Source organism: Elephantulus edwardii, unplaced genomic scaffold (assembly GCF_000299155.1).
Source record: "Elephantulus edwardii isolate Elephantulus edwardi_28Jun2011 unplaced genomic scaffold, EleEdw1.0 scaffold00014, whole genome shotgun sequence".
NCBI classification, from domain to species: domain Eukaryota; kingdom Metazoa; phylum Chordata; class Mammalia; order Macroscelidea; family Macroscelididae; genus Elephantulus; species Elephantulus edwardii.
Window position 1 is genome coordinate 4,984,611 of NW_006399764.1, and position 14,435 is coordinate 4,999,045.

A 14,435-nucleotide genomic window follows, 5' to 3' on the forward strand; every position below is an offset into this window, starting at 1 on the left:
TAGAGTTTTCCACCAAGTTTTTTTAAAAATTGTGACTTGAGTGAAAGTTTCCAAAGCAAGCAATTTTTCATTCACTCTCTCATACACATTTTGTTTTATAACATTAATTGCAATGCCCTCAATGTACTCACACTTTCCCTACTTCCTCCCTGGGATTCTCATTTCTGCTAATCCTTCTGACGACCTTTCTGCCTTCTATGATTTGTCTCTTAGCAAATGCTGCTTTGTTTGACCTTACATGGTTGATTGTTCTAAAGCATGAGTCCCTCTCTTATGTTGATGCTCATCTTAAAGCCCTGTCTGTCTTTTGACCTCATGCTTGGAAGGGTGGAAGGACAGCCCAGGAGAGGAAGACCCTGGATGAGATGGATTGACATTGTGACTGGGGCAGTGAGATTAAGTGTGTCAGAGTCATTGAGACGGTGTAGGAGAGAACAGGGTTCTGGGCTGTTGGACATAGGGTTGCTATGAGTTGCTTTTAATGTTGGACCTCTAATTGCAAATCATGCATATGAGTATCATATTACCGGATCCAGATTTTAGGTTTTAAGGTTTACCTGGTGGTATAGTCGATAGCATTTTGCACTGCTGACTGAAAGGACATGCTTCTTGCTGTGGTTCGAATCCACCAGCAGCTGTGAGGGAGAAAGATCAGGAGTCTCCTCCCATGAAGATATACAACCTTAGAAACCTGCTTAAAGGTCTCTATGAGTTAGAATCTACTTGATAGCCGTGAATACTGTTATAATTACTAGTAGTCAATGTAGTACTACTTGTTGTTATTGTTGTGTACTGTCAAATTGGAACTGGCCCATAGCTGACTGTCCAGTGGATTTTCGCATGGGAGAAAGCAGACCATTTTTCTTCCATGGAGGAACTGGTAGATTTGAACCACATACCTTTGGGTTGGCAGCACAATTCCTTGCTAAGCTACCAGAGCTCCCTCTTTGTTGTTGTGTGCCATCAAGTCACTATGACCCATAGCTGACTCTCTGGTGGGTTTTCAGAGATAGTTAACTGCATGGGAGACGATTACCCATGCTGCATAGCAGCTGGTGGACTTGAACAGCATACCTTTGGGATTGTAGCTCAGCTCCTTGCCACGCGGCCAGCAGAGCTCCCTTGAGTAGAGCTCCCCCTTAGTAGTAGTAGTAATTGTGTTAGTAGTACGTAGTGACATTCGTGTCAGGCATGATGTTAAATTTTAGTAATTCTCGATCAGGATGCCATATTACTGAGTATCATGGTGTCAGCTACCACTCACAGCAGCCCTAAGAGCAGCAGATCGAAACCTTCTCTATTGTGCCATCCTTACAATCTCCACAGTGTTCAAGCTCACCGTTGTAAGCAGTGCAGTGTCACTACATCTTGTTGAGGGTCTACTTCTCTTTCACTGTCTCTCTGCTTTTTGAAGCATAATGTCTTTTTCTAAGCTCTGGTAGCTCTTGACAGCATGCCTAAAGTATATGGACAAAATTTCACCATCCTAAAAAAAAATATAAAAATTGTTTTTCATCATCCTTTCCTCTAAGGAGCATCCTGGTTTAACTTGCTCCAAGACAGATGTGTTTGTTCTTTTGCCAGTCCATGAGATAGTCAGTACTCTTCACCACCACCATAATTCAAAGGCATCAACTAAATTTTTTTAAAATCTTCCTTATTTATTGTCCAACTTTCAAATTCATATGAAACTATTGAACATACCATAGTTTGGATCAGGTACATCTTTGTCTTCAAATTGACAGAAAGATGGATATCATGTTTGCCCTTGGAAAGGTTCCTCAAGACAGTGGTGTATGAGCTGAATCTTTAAAGTCAAGAGCCAGTATATCCAATGTGGATATACCACACAGTGGAATACTATGCAACACTGAAAAACAAGGGACTTATGAGATATTATACAAAATGGGTGATGCTGGAGGACATTATGCTGAGTAAAATATCTTAGTCACAAAAGGACATAATGCCACTGTTATAAAACAGGACTGACATCGAGGTTGGGGAGGAACTAAGAAAAGAGGGGATAAATAATGTGCACTGCATTGAAACTGATGAGGGAAAGAACTGCTTAAAAGGAATATATGATTAGATATTATTTGCATGACAGAAGTCCAGAATAAGAGCTGCATAGTAAAGTAGAATGGAGTGGGGTGAGGAATTTGTACAACAATGAGAGAATTTTTTCTCAAATTGAAAAGCAAACTTGGGGCAGGAAGGAAAATGTGCAACAATGAATGTATGGAAATCCAAGTTCCCTAGAAACTTTCATTAAAATCTCAATTAAAAAATTTAAAATAAAAGTGCAAGAACCAAGGAGAGTTTGAATTACGGTAATCATGGCAGGTATGGCGATGAAGGTATTATGCTGACAATCAACTAGGTGAGATTGGCAAGGATAGTGCTCGGTTTGGAATAAGGAGCTGAGAAAGAGGAAGGAGGTCAAAGGGGAACCCAGTTTTTGCTCCACCAGCTAATCAGGAGAATAGGAAGAGTAACTTACAGATGAACTGCTTTAGGTTGTCTGTGAGACAGCCAAATAACAGTGCCCATGTGACAATTTGAAGCATGGGTCTCACTGGAATGGAATGTTCACGTTCACGTTCACACTCACATTCATGTTCACGTTCACGTTCCAAAAATTGTGTGTCAAATCCATCTCAACAAAGAAAACCCCCAGACATTGTTTATTCAGGTCATTATTTAGTCACTTCAGCTACTTCATCTTTATCTGCAGAAGAGAAATTTGCCAACTACTTTGTAAAGTTGATGACAAAGAAAGTGTACTACACAGTATAGATTTATTTATTTGTATTTATTCCTACATGAAGAAACTAAATTTCTTTTGTATGAATGAGTTAAAAGATTTACTTCTGAGGTGAGAGACACTTCCCAAAGCTAAGGCTTTGGGACATGCCATTGACTGGTCCCTTATTCAACAGACATTTGTTGATCAATAGATGTTGAAAGTTTAATTCTGGCTCGTGCCCTCTCAATCTTGGCTTCACCAGTAGATCTACTGGGAATTACCCCGACAGCCACTCTCTTCCCATGGTAGCTGCTAAAACAAGTATCAGGGAAAACGCTGTTGATATTAATTCCTCCTGTACTAAATGCCATTGTGTAGGTTGCTTTGTGAAGCAGCCTAGAAATTGACTGAGATCTGGGAGCAGATCGGGCTTGCTGTAAGAACGCTTGTTCTCAATCTAGTGTGCGTTTTGAACAGTATGCCACTGAATAAAAAGAATGTAAGAAATACTCACCGGGAAAAATTAACCACTGAGTAATATATGACAAGGGAGCTATGGTAGCCTAATGGTAAGAAGCTGCACTGCAGTCCCAAAGGCATGTGGTTCAAATCCATCAGCTGCTCTGTGGGAGAAAGAAAGGCAGTACCCTCCCCTATGATTAACTGCCTCTGAAAACCTTCTGGAGGGTCAGCTATGGGTCAGTCCCAACTCAACAGTATACAACAACAACAAAAGTATATGCCAAGTAACAAGAGTAATGGAATGGAGAAATACCTCTCTGCATTTAGAAACCCACAGAGCACCATAGTGGCTGGAAAGATAAAGAGGAGGAAATGAAGGATGAATATCTTTTGCTTGTGGTTTTGAATCTCAGCAATACCACTTCCTCAATTGAACTTTTATTTTTTACCATCCTGAAGCCTCATTACTTCTTCTACCAAAAAATAATTGTGCCATTTACCTCATAGAGTTGATGACAAATATAGAAAATGTTTCACACAGTATAGTTGTCTGACTCACGAAGAACAGTTAGCAAATCCTAATACGTAGATACAGGAGGACGCTCAGTACGTGTGTTTGCTGCTATGTCTGTGCATAAAGTTGTAATGTGATCTTATAAGACGCAGGTCAAGATTAAGTGAAATGACATAACTAGGAAGCTTAGAAGAGTACCTGCTATATTGTTGGCATGCAATACAGGATAGAATGGCATTTAGAGCTCTTGTACATAGGGTCGCTATGAGTCGCAAATGACTCGATGGCACATAACAACAACAGCAACTGTTTTCAGGAGAAATGGAGCTAGATGAGGAATGGCATGGCGCACACAGGGAAGAGGCACACAGTCTCTTGGCTGAACAAGCTTTGTGATCTTGAACAGAAATTTGTTCAGATGGGTCGTCATAGAAAAGGGAGATGTTAACTGTGAAACATGAATGATGGGCCAGGTAATTAGGGATATTGAAGGAAGATTCCAGAGGAAACTGAAATGAATGATTACTAAGTTTATGTCTGACTCTCAGAATCTGTGATTTCTTCCAAAAATCTTAGGATTCTTGAAGATCTCGATGAATCCACCTTCCCCTTCAAGTAGTGATCGGGCCTAGAATTTGACACCTGCCCCAAACATTGAAATCACTGTACCGTGTCTTCTTTGATGATGAATCCATCTGCTGTCTGAAGGGACTGCTTTGATTTTCATGTAATAACATGCCCAAGAATTTAACAGATATGAGAGAGAGGAAAAGCCCATGAGTGTATTTGGTGACACCCTAGTTCCTGGTTATTATTTTTTTTTCTCTCTTTTTAGCTTTGAGAGCTAGAGTCAGAGAGGGAAGAGAGTGCAAGCACTCTCCAGGAAATGAGTGTGCAGTCAGGAGTGAAACACCTGAAGGACGTGTGACTTTGCATGTTCTCTGCATGTGTGAGTCACAAGGCAGGCCCACATTTGCCAGGGTGTAGTGAAAAGGCATCCACTTCTAAATAGCGTGCTTCGGGAACTCTATATGGACTTTGATAAATGTCGAAAGTTGTAGAGGGGCTTCAGGCCTTTTGTTCATAGGGTCTCTCAACTCGAAGGCAGTCAACAACAGGAGTGAAGAAGCCACTCCCTGGCAGGAGTGCCTCGTATGAAAGGCCCCCAGGAGGAGCCAGAGGAGTCTGAGAGCTCACTGCCCTGCTCTTTGCCTGAGATTTCTCAGAATCTGAGCTTACCCTAGGGCAGCACTCCCCAGACCTCTCGATCCATTGCTGTTGTCAGCTGCCATTAGGTTGGCTCCACATTTATGGTAACAGACCGAAAAGTCACTTGGACATGTGCCATTCTCCTATTCAGTGGTGGTGGGTCAGACCCTGTTGATCGCAGAGCCTTTATTGGCTGATTTTTTAAAGCAGCTCTCCAGGCCTTTCTTCCTAGCCCGTCTTGTCTAGCAGCCCCACTGACACCTGCTCCTCATTATAGCTACACACAAGCCTCCATTGCCAGATGGTGGTGGCTGAATCAAGCTTCGGTTTTCCTTCTCAAGCTTTGGTTTTCCTTCTAGAAGATGAGAATTCGACCATCAGTTCTTCATTGTCTCGTCCCAGAACTCCAAGATAATAAACTTAAGGTTTATAACTCAGTGTTTTAAACTACCAAGCTTGTGGTAATTTGTTACAGCAGCAATAGGAAACTAATACCTGGGATTTGACACTAGTCCTGCGTTTTTTGTTCTTGAGGATAAATGGATTAACCCACTCCCAAGTGTGCTTGTAGAATCTTACTGCCCTTCAGAGCACTGATACCCAAGGAAGGAGGCCTGCTAGTCACCACCATGTAGTTGAGTGGGTCCTGGTTGATGTTTTTGTTGCTGCTGTACAACAAACTGCTGTTAATTGCAATCATCTTCAACAAGGAGAGTGATCATCAAGCAGAAAGGCAAGAAGCATGATTAAAACACAACCAAAGAGAACGCTGTGGACATGATTAGAAAATTGTACTTTGGCTCAGATAATTACTCTCAGGAGAGAGAGCTTGCAAATACAAGTAGAGAACTGCAGCCAATAATTAAAAAAAAAATCCTATATAATCCAAGAGGACCAAAAATGTCTTAAGCATGCAAATATTATAATTTTCATATAATAAACAATTTAGAACAAATCTTGATGCTAATTCTATAGTAAATTTCCTAAAGAATCATTAAATAGGTGATTTGTAAGCTTTTTGAAAGGAAAACAATTAATCACTAGAAGCCAAAATGGATTCACTAAGAAGGCATTGGGCCCAACAAATTTAATTTTTTTAAACAAAGTTACTGAATTGGTAAATCAGAATATGCTAGAAGCATATTTACAAAATCTGGAAATAGTAATTGAAAGAATTTTTCCCTATTTTGCTTATTTAAAAGGAGGCTTGAGGAAAAAGTTATATGAAAATGTTTAAGACTATTATGGGGAGTTAAAATTATTGTGTATTGTTGTATCCTTCAAATCTCAGCTTAAAATACTCTTAATGAAAGTCTCTCTGATCCCTCAGGTTTGAATCTGATACTTCTAAATTTGCACCATCCAAGTGCTAATCAGAATGTATTATGATTGCTTGTTTAGTTGCCTGGAGTGGAAGGTACATGGAGCAAGGACCGAGACTGCCTTACTGCTTGTCTATCTTCAGGGTCCAACACTAATTCTAGGTGTTTATCAAACGTTTATTAGCATTCAATTCAGGCAAAATCCCATTCTAGGAAAGATGCAAGCTGCTGCTGTGTGCTATTGAGTTGGAACAAATGCATAGCTGACCAGTGGGTTTTTAGCGGCAGTAAATCAATCTCAGGAAGTCATTGGTTGGCAGAGTGGTTTGGTCTCTAGAATTTTGGGACAGCAGCTTTTAATGTTTCTTGAAGTCTGAGTCCATTTCATAATGAGAATGTGATATGGCTATCAGGTGTATGGTAGAGGTCATCTAGTTCAAATTCTGTCCCCACTCTATGATTGGTTTTTCAGGTTATTCTTGAAGACTTTATAGGATGAGAAATGAATGACCAGCTCTCCTGAAGATACCCGATGACAAAAAAGTTCTTTATATTGCAATGAGAACTGTGTCCCTGGGAGGTATTTTGAATCTGTTCATGAACTAATTTAGTCCACTGTTCTTGTGTCCCTTTTGAGTCACAACCAACTTGTAGCTGATCGTCCAGCAGATTTTTAGAGACTTTGACTGGAGGAGATTGCCCAGCTTTCCCCTGTGGAGCAGTTCGTGGATTTGAACCCTGTGCTTTTAGGTTGTCAATGGAGCCCCTCACCACTAGGCCACAAGAGCAGTTTATTCCACTAGCAAGTCTTTATGGAACATCTTTAGGGTTCTGATTTCTTATTATCCTCCCTCCAGCTTTCAACCCCCAGCGGCCAACCATGCCTCACATCAGCTCTTGTACCACTCCGGTAGATAGTATCAAGTAACTGACAGACTTTGAAAGAAGTGATTGGTCACTGATCATTCTGCAGACTTATTATTTATGTAATGTCTTGTGCACTGAAGACCTGGCAGCAAAGTTTGGATTTTATTAAATTACCCAGAGTTAACATACCATAATAAATTGAACTGTGTTGGCAGAAGACTGGTGTTGCTTAACTCAATGAGGGCCACAGAAATGTATACATATCACAACTGTGCAGAATTAAAAAATGCATGTGTGAAAAAAATGTGGGCACAAATCTCACTATGTGGCCCTAAAACTAAATTGGGGGAGACGGCTTGACCTTGTGCCCTTATGAACCTATTGAATATCAAAGTCAGAATTTGACTGGCACTAGTGTTAAAATCAGCACTCACAGAAGCACCAATCAAGAGAGCGAAGAATGTATTGCACTGGGCAGATCTACTGCCAATGACCCATTTAAAGTGATGAAGAACAGGATGTCGTTTTAAAGAATAAGGTGCACCCAGTCCATGCCGTGATATTTTTTGTATCATAAGCATTTGAAGTTGGTATACAAAGAAGTACTGAAGCCTTTGAATTGTGGTGTTGGCGAAGAATATTGAATATATCGTGGACTGCCAAAGGAACAAACAGGTCCATGTTGGAGAAGTGCAGCCCAGGAGCTCTTTAGAAGTTAGGATAGTGAGGCTTTGCCTTGTGTGCTTTGGAGAGCTTGGCTGTGATGCACAGGGCTCTGGGGCTCGCACAGCCAGAAGAGTTGTCACACATTGAGGCAAAGGATACGGATGCTCACTTGCCAAGGATCAGGTCCCTCCACAGTTCTTGGAGTGTATCTTTGCTGGGAGCTCCTAGCTGCCAACTCTTCCAATAGCCGGGAATGAATATTTCAATTCTAAAGGGGTTTTGTGGCATGTTGTAAGGTCCCTTACCAGGTTATCAGTGATTCTGGTGCCTACTGTAAGGAACCTTGGTGGTATAGAACCTTGGAGGTGTAGAGCCTTAGTGGTGAAGAAACTAGGTGAGATAGAACCTTGGTGGTGCAGAGCCTTGGTGATGTAGACCCTCAGTGGTGTAGAACCTCGGTGGTGTAGACCCTCGGTGATGTAGACCGTCGGTGGTATAGACCTTTGGTGGTGTAGAACCTCGGTGAGATTGAACCTCGGTGGTGTAGTGGGTTAAGCGTTCAGTTGCTGAGAAGTTCACACTTTCACCCCACCATTCACTCTGGTGAGAAAGCTGTGACCTTCTGCCCCCGTAAAGATTGCTGCCTTGTAAATTCTGTGAGGGAGGCAGGCCTACGCTTTTCTATGAGTTGCTGTGCGAAGGAATCAAGGTGACAGCAGTGTTTCGTGATGATTTGTTGCTTTGCTGCTGTACAGTTAACGTTTACCAGGACCAGCACCACTAACTGCTGCCCCTGTCAGCTTTATCTCATGGAGACAGACCCACCTGTGCGAGTCTGACTAACGCATCTGACTTTTCTGTACCTAGGTCTCCAGGCCTTCCTTTTGAGGTATCTCTAAGTAGACTTGAACCACCAGCCTTTTGGTTTGCAGCAAGGTCAATTGTTGGCACATGAAATCATTGCTAATAGATTCTCAATTCATAAGGACCCCAGGACAACACAGTGGGCACCCCATGGGGCCTCCAAGGCTGTAAACCTTTGGTAGCCAACTGCTCAGGAAGGCTCACATCAGAGTTAAGGAGGAAGTGGAAGCTGGAGCACTGGAGAGCTGCTTAGGCTGCCGAGCCCCAGTCAGGATGGCAACTCCTAAGCTACAAATCCTTGTGCCCAGAATAAAGAGCAAGCGGCTTGTCGGAAAGCGGCATGCATCTGTTTTCATTTCCATTCACTGTCATTTACTAATCTCAGAGAAGTTGCAGATCTTGCTACATTTTAGGATAGAATTGTAAGAAAGACTCTTACTTGGGCTGTGAGGTGGAGCAGATGTAGAAATACAGACTAGGATTTGAAACAAAAAAATTGAGTTTGCTAGTTTGTTGAATGCTTGAGGTTGTTGAGGTGAAGAGTTAAGGTCATTGTCAAATAAAAGTGACCTGTGAAGGAAAGGATTGATTTTTTTGTTGTTGTTGTTCCACCTTCTCGCCCTTTATTTTTACCTCTTGAATTTTAGACACTCATCCTACTAGGTTCGCTCTGAAGTTCACTAACCCCAGATATTTATCCATAAAGATGTCCGGTGTCTAGCTCCCACCTCACTGAATTGAAAACAATGAGGTCAACACCTTTTATTCTCTGAAATAACTGATCAGCCTGCACCTAGGGTGCCTTAGAGAGCTCCCCCCTTTTCAAAAAGGTCAGCAGATCTTGATAAGAAATCAGCAAGGGGATGGACCTAATAAAAGACCTTGTTTTCGAGCTGCCAGTCTTGTCTACTTGTGATTTTATCGTTAGAAAAATGAAGCTGTTCCTGTCCTGACAGCATTATCTAGGAATTTCATTTTGACATCTGTGTGAACTAAGGGTTTAGAGCTCACACGAGACAGGGCTTTTATTTGGATCCATGTCTGACCAGTTGGTAGTAACTGTGGAGAATCTGTGTTTTGCAAGAATCTGAGGTCAGAAAGGACGCCCACCCCACCCCCATACCTCCCTGGCTGTGACGTGGTGGGGCGTGAAGAGGGGTATTTGCTATGTCTCTGGTCATCTTTGGACTAGAAGTCCACACATCTATGTTTATATGGGTACCTTGTTTGTTTTTAGTTTTTTAATGCTATGCCACATGCTTGTCTTTGATCCAGTGTGGGGTTGTTGTAATGTGCCATTGAGTCGCCTCTGATTCATAGCAACGCCATGTACAATGGACCCAGCCCTGACCTGAGCCAATCTCACTGTCTCCGACACACCTACCCCTCATTATTCTAGCTACTGTCTCAGTCCACCTCATCTGGGGTATTCCTCTCTTGCTCTGTCCTTCCATCCTTTCAAGCACGATGTCCTTCTCAAAGGGCTGTCGGTTCTGGTCATGTGCCCAGAGTAAATGAGATAGATGGAGCTTCAGAATCCTCGTTGCCAAGGAGCAGCTTAGCTTTACCCTCTCCATGACAGACTTGTTTGTTCTCTTAGCGGTCCATTGTATGTTCAGTATTCTTCTCCAGCACCACAACTCAAAAGCATTAATAATTTTTCAATTATCTTTAGTTATCGTACAGCTCTCTGATGCATAGCAAGTACTTACGAAGACCATGGACTGGATCAGGAGCACCTTTGTAGACTAAAATCGTTGCTCTTCAGTACTTTGTAGAGGTTCCCTGACGGCGGATTTTGCTAATGCAATGAATCTTAATGATTTCCTGAAGAGGAAACAAGTGCTTCAAGTCCTCCTCACTTTCAGCAAGCAAGGTTGTGTCATCTGAATAACACAGATTATTGATTAGTCTCCCTCAACTCCTAATGCCACACTCCTTTTCAGAGAGTCCAGTTTCTCGGGTAATTTGCTCTGCATAGATTGCTTGTGATATTAGTGAGTGAGAAAAAGAATTTAAATTCCCCTTCTCATAAATAGTACTTTGCTTATTAAAGACTCTATTGCTGCAGTTGTTTTAAATAGTGACTCATTTCATCTGTTAGGTGAGGACACCCACCTGTGCTTTCTGTGATTTGGGGATCATAATAAAGGTAGTTTTGCAAAGCAATTTTGCCTCCCTCATCAGACATCTTATAAGTAGAAGATCATACAGCTTTTTGGTTTGTCCCCCAGTCCCCTCTACCCTCACCCTTTACAGGAAGCTCTAATGGCGTAGTAGATAAAGAGTTGCTCTGCAAACTGAAATGCAGGCAGTTCAAATCCACCAGCTGTACTGTGGGAGAAAGGTGGACAGTCTCCTGTGCATGTTACAGCCTGAGAAAGCTCAATGGAGGGTCAGTTGTGAGTTGGCTCCAACTTGATGGCAATGAGTTGAGTTGACAGGGAATCTGAGATTCAGAGAGAATGAAACTAAAGACAGTAAGCTGGACTTGTTGCTGTGTACTGTGGAGTCAGAACCGACCCGCAGCCAACCCTCCAGTGGGTTTTCAGAGGCAGTTAATGACACAGGAAGAAATTGCCCATCTTTCTGGCTGCAAACTAGACTTGGCTAAAGTTAATGTGGCGTCTGGGTCCTTAGTTTCTGCTCAGATCACTTTTAAATGGTGATTTCAACTCTGATTTGAAAATTCTCTATGGTTCCAAGATCTGACCAAGTAACCACAGCATTTCAAAATGAGAGGCAGTTAAGTGAAGCATGGAAACCATTACACTAATCTGAGTCTCTCTTTGTGTTGGAAGGTGATTTTCAGTGAAAAATTTTGTAAATGTCCATTGATACCTCTATGGTTTTATGTGTTGTTTCAGCATAAAACTGAAAAAAACCCCTCAAAATACCAAAAAACCCCACAACCCTTTAAAAGGGTGAATTTATAATATCTAGGGTAATGGGGGTTGGTGTGTTGGAATTAGTGAGACTGGCTCAGGACAGGGTAAGGATCAGAGCTGCTGTGCGTAGGGTCACTATGCATCACAGGTGACTCAGTGACCCATAACAACAACAACAACATACTATATTGGTTTTTTTTTTTTTTATTTAAGCCTCATGTTTAGAGCCAACAAGACTTTGGGGAGGGCCTTTCTATTTAAAAGTAAGTTGTTATACTTTGAAGGAACATTCTTCTAAGTAATACAACACTGTTCTGTCAATATGCTGTACTGAGGTAACCTGGGGTTGCTGTAATGCTGAACTTTGTGCCATTGGGGTGTCAAAATCTATAACGGTTACCCATGGTAGACAGTGTTTGGTGTTGCTCCCAGTTTATGACAGGTTTAGAAGCAAGAGTGGCATCCACTTCCTAAACAACATTCCTCTGGACACTCTATGAACTTGGATAAATGATGATAGTTACAGAAAAGCTTCAGGTCATTTGTTCATGGGGTCACTATGAGTCCGCTCGACTCGATGGCAATCAACAACAACAACAATAACAACAATCCAGTTAATAGTAATATGTAAGTATGGTTCTGAAAGCCAATTATATCTAGAAAAACCAGTGCCCTGAAGTTTCGAGTCTTCTCTTTTAGAGCACTAATTTCTTCTCTGCTTTAACCCTGCCTTTCAGAAGATGAGATGATTAGGCAGTATGTCTCACTTCCCCCTTGGAAAGGAGAAGTTGCTGTCCTCAGAGGAAATAGCATATGTGAAAAGCAATTCAGCTCAACAATATTCATTACAGTCTAGTCCAAGCCAGCCTATAGCTGACCCTCCAGCAGGCTTTTAAAGGCTGCAAATGTAGAAGGTTGCCTTTCTTTCTCCTACAAAGAATCTGGTGAATTAGAACCATCTGCCTTTGTGTTAGCAGCTCAACTCTTTATCAACTCTTTTTATCCACTAGGCAACCAGAGCAAATTAGTAACTAATGAACGTCTCTGTCTTAGGAACTGAAAACACACAAAGACTTGGACAGCTCTTTGAACGTTTGAGGTGTGTTGGATTAAGATGTGATTGCTATTCTACTTGTTGTGAACAGGTACAAATGCCTTAACCTGACCTTTTTTCTTTCAGTGTGTTTTAAATGAGAGCCTCCTCCTACTGAACTTGTAAAATGGTAATTTGTTTGTATGATGACTCAATCCATGACCTCAAGTGTTGATAGGCTGGCTTTCTTGGTCATCCTTCAGGGAGGTTTTTGTTTGAGTGTTCAGTGTGAAAGAGACAAGACTCCGAGGTCCCCGCTTCATCCCCTGGTTTAGACATGGCTTGTCTTTATTCTTTGGTCTTCTCATATATGAAGGATAGAAATCATTACCTGTAGCTTTGAGGTATGTAAACAAGTACATTTGCCCTTTTAAGTCCTAGGAGAAATATTTTAAATTATAAAACTTGTTTTACAACTCAGCTCCTCGTCATCGAGTTGGAACTCACTCAGAGCTGATCTTCCAGGTTCTGAAGGCCACAAGTTGCACAGAAGGAGATTGCCCTCACTTATCCCCCAGAGCTGCTTGTGGGTTCAAACTGCCTGAGAGCCTTGGCCTTTGGATTAGCAGCGCATCACCCTACAGAGGAGGCCGCCAGAACAGCCGTTGTTATTCCTGGTTTTATGTGCCGTGGTGGTGGTGGTGTTGGTATGTGCCGTTGAGTCCCTTGCGACTCATAGCGATCCTGCTCTATCCTGTGCCAATCTTACAGTCTCTCCTAGAAACAGGAAAACAGACTGAAAATGGAAAATAAATCCAGGAACTTGATTAGGGTAAAATGCTCAGGGAGTTACAATTTAAAGTCACAATTCTTGTCTAGTCCTTTTCTTAGATGGTAATGTGTACATATATAGGGGAATTGAGTTCCCTGTACTTTAAAAATTGTGAGTGAAAATTCTTTCTGAATCTGTGGAGGTTGCAGACTGCCATCTACCTACCTATTTTAGCTTTCAAAGGTCCTTATTTGCTCATAGTAAATGCTGATTTTTTTTTTCTTTTTGAGTGTTAGCCTATAGTATGGAATCTCACCTATTTTTGAAAAATCAGAAGATCTAATGATATAGGATCTGGATCTCTGTGTGGGAACTGCACCTAGGACCAAGTGTCTCCTTTAACAGGTGCGATGCCCCCTTTGGGGAGTCACATTGCCATGCCTCCAGGGTTTGGATCCAGCAACTCGTGCTCCTGGGGAGAGAGATGGAATATCTACTCACTTAACAGCCTTGAAAACCCACTGGAGTCAGGTCCAACTAGGTGGCAGTGAGAGAAATGCCCCCTTTCATTCCTTGCCTGACTGCTAAAAACATTTAAGTATGAACCCCCTCTAATACTATAAATTAGAATTTACTCTGCTGTCGCAATGGTGAGAAAATATTAGCATTGAGGATAACAAATTTAAGCATTTTAAAGTGGCATTTGTAGTCAGAGTCTATGAACAAAACTTTGAGAGTACAGAGCTTGAGCTTATTTCTATGTTAAGTTTGTCCGCAGGTTCATTTGTAAATGCAAGACCCAGGCAGAGCCAGCCCTCTTTGACTCAACCCTTCCCATCATAGACTCATCCCAGCCACTCCTCTAATTAAAGGTCTAGCACCGCTTGTAAGCTTTGGAAAGCTAATTAAACAATGCTTACACTTATACCACCCACTAGATTGGGGCCAGCTTCACACACACTCTGATTGATAGGAAAAGTAGCCATGTATTTTTTTCTTGAAGCACTTTTAGCGCTGTTGTTATTCTATGAGCCACAAGCTTTCAACACAGTGGCCTTTTATCTTCTCTCTTTGGAGTGTGAGAACAGCCAT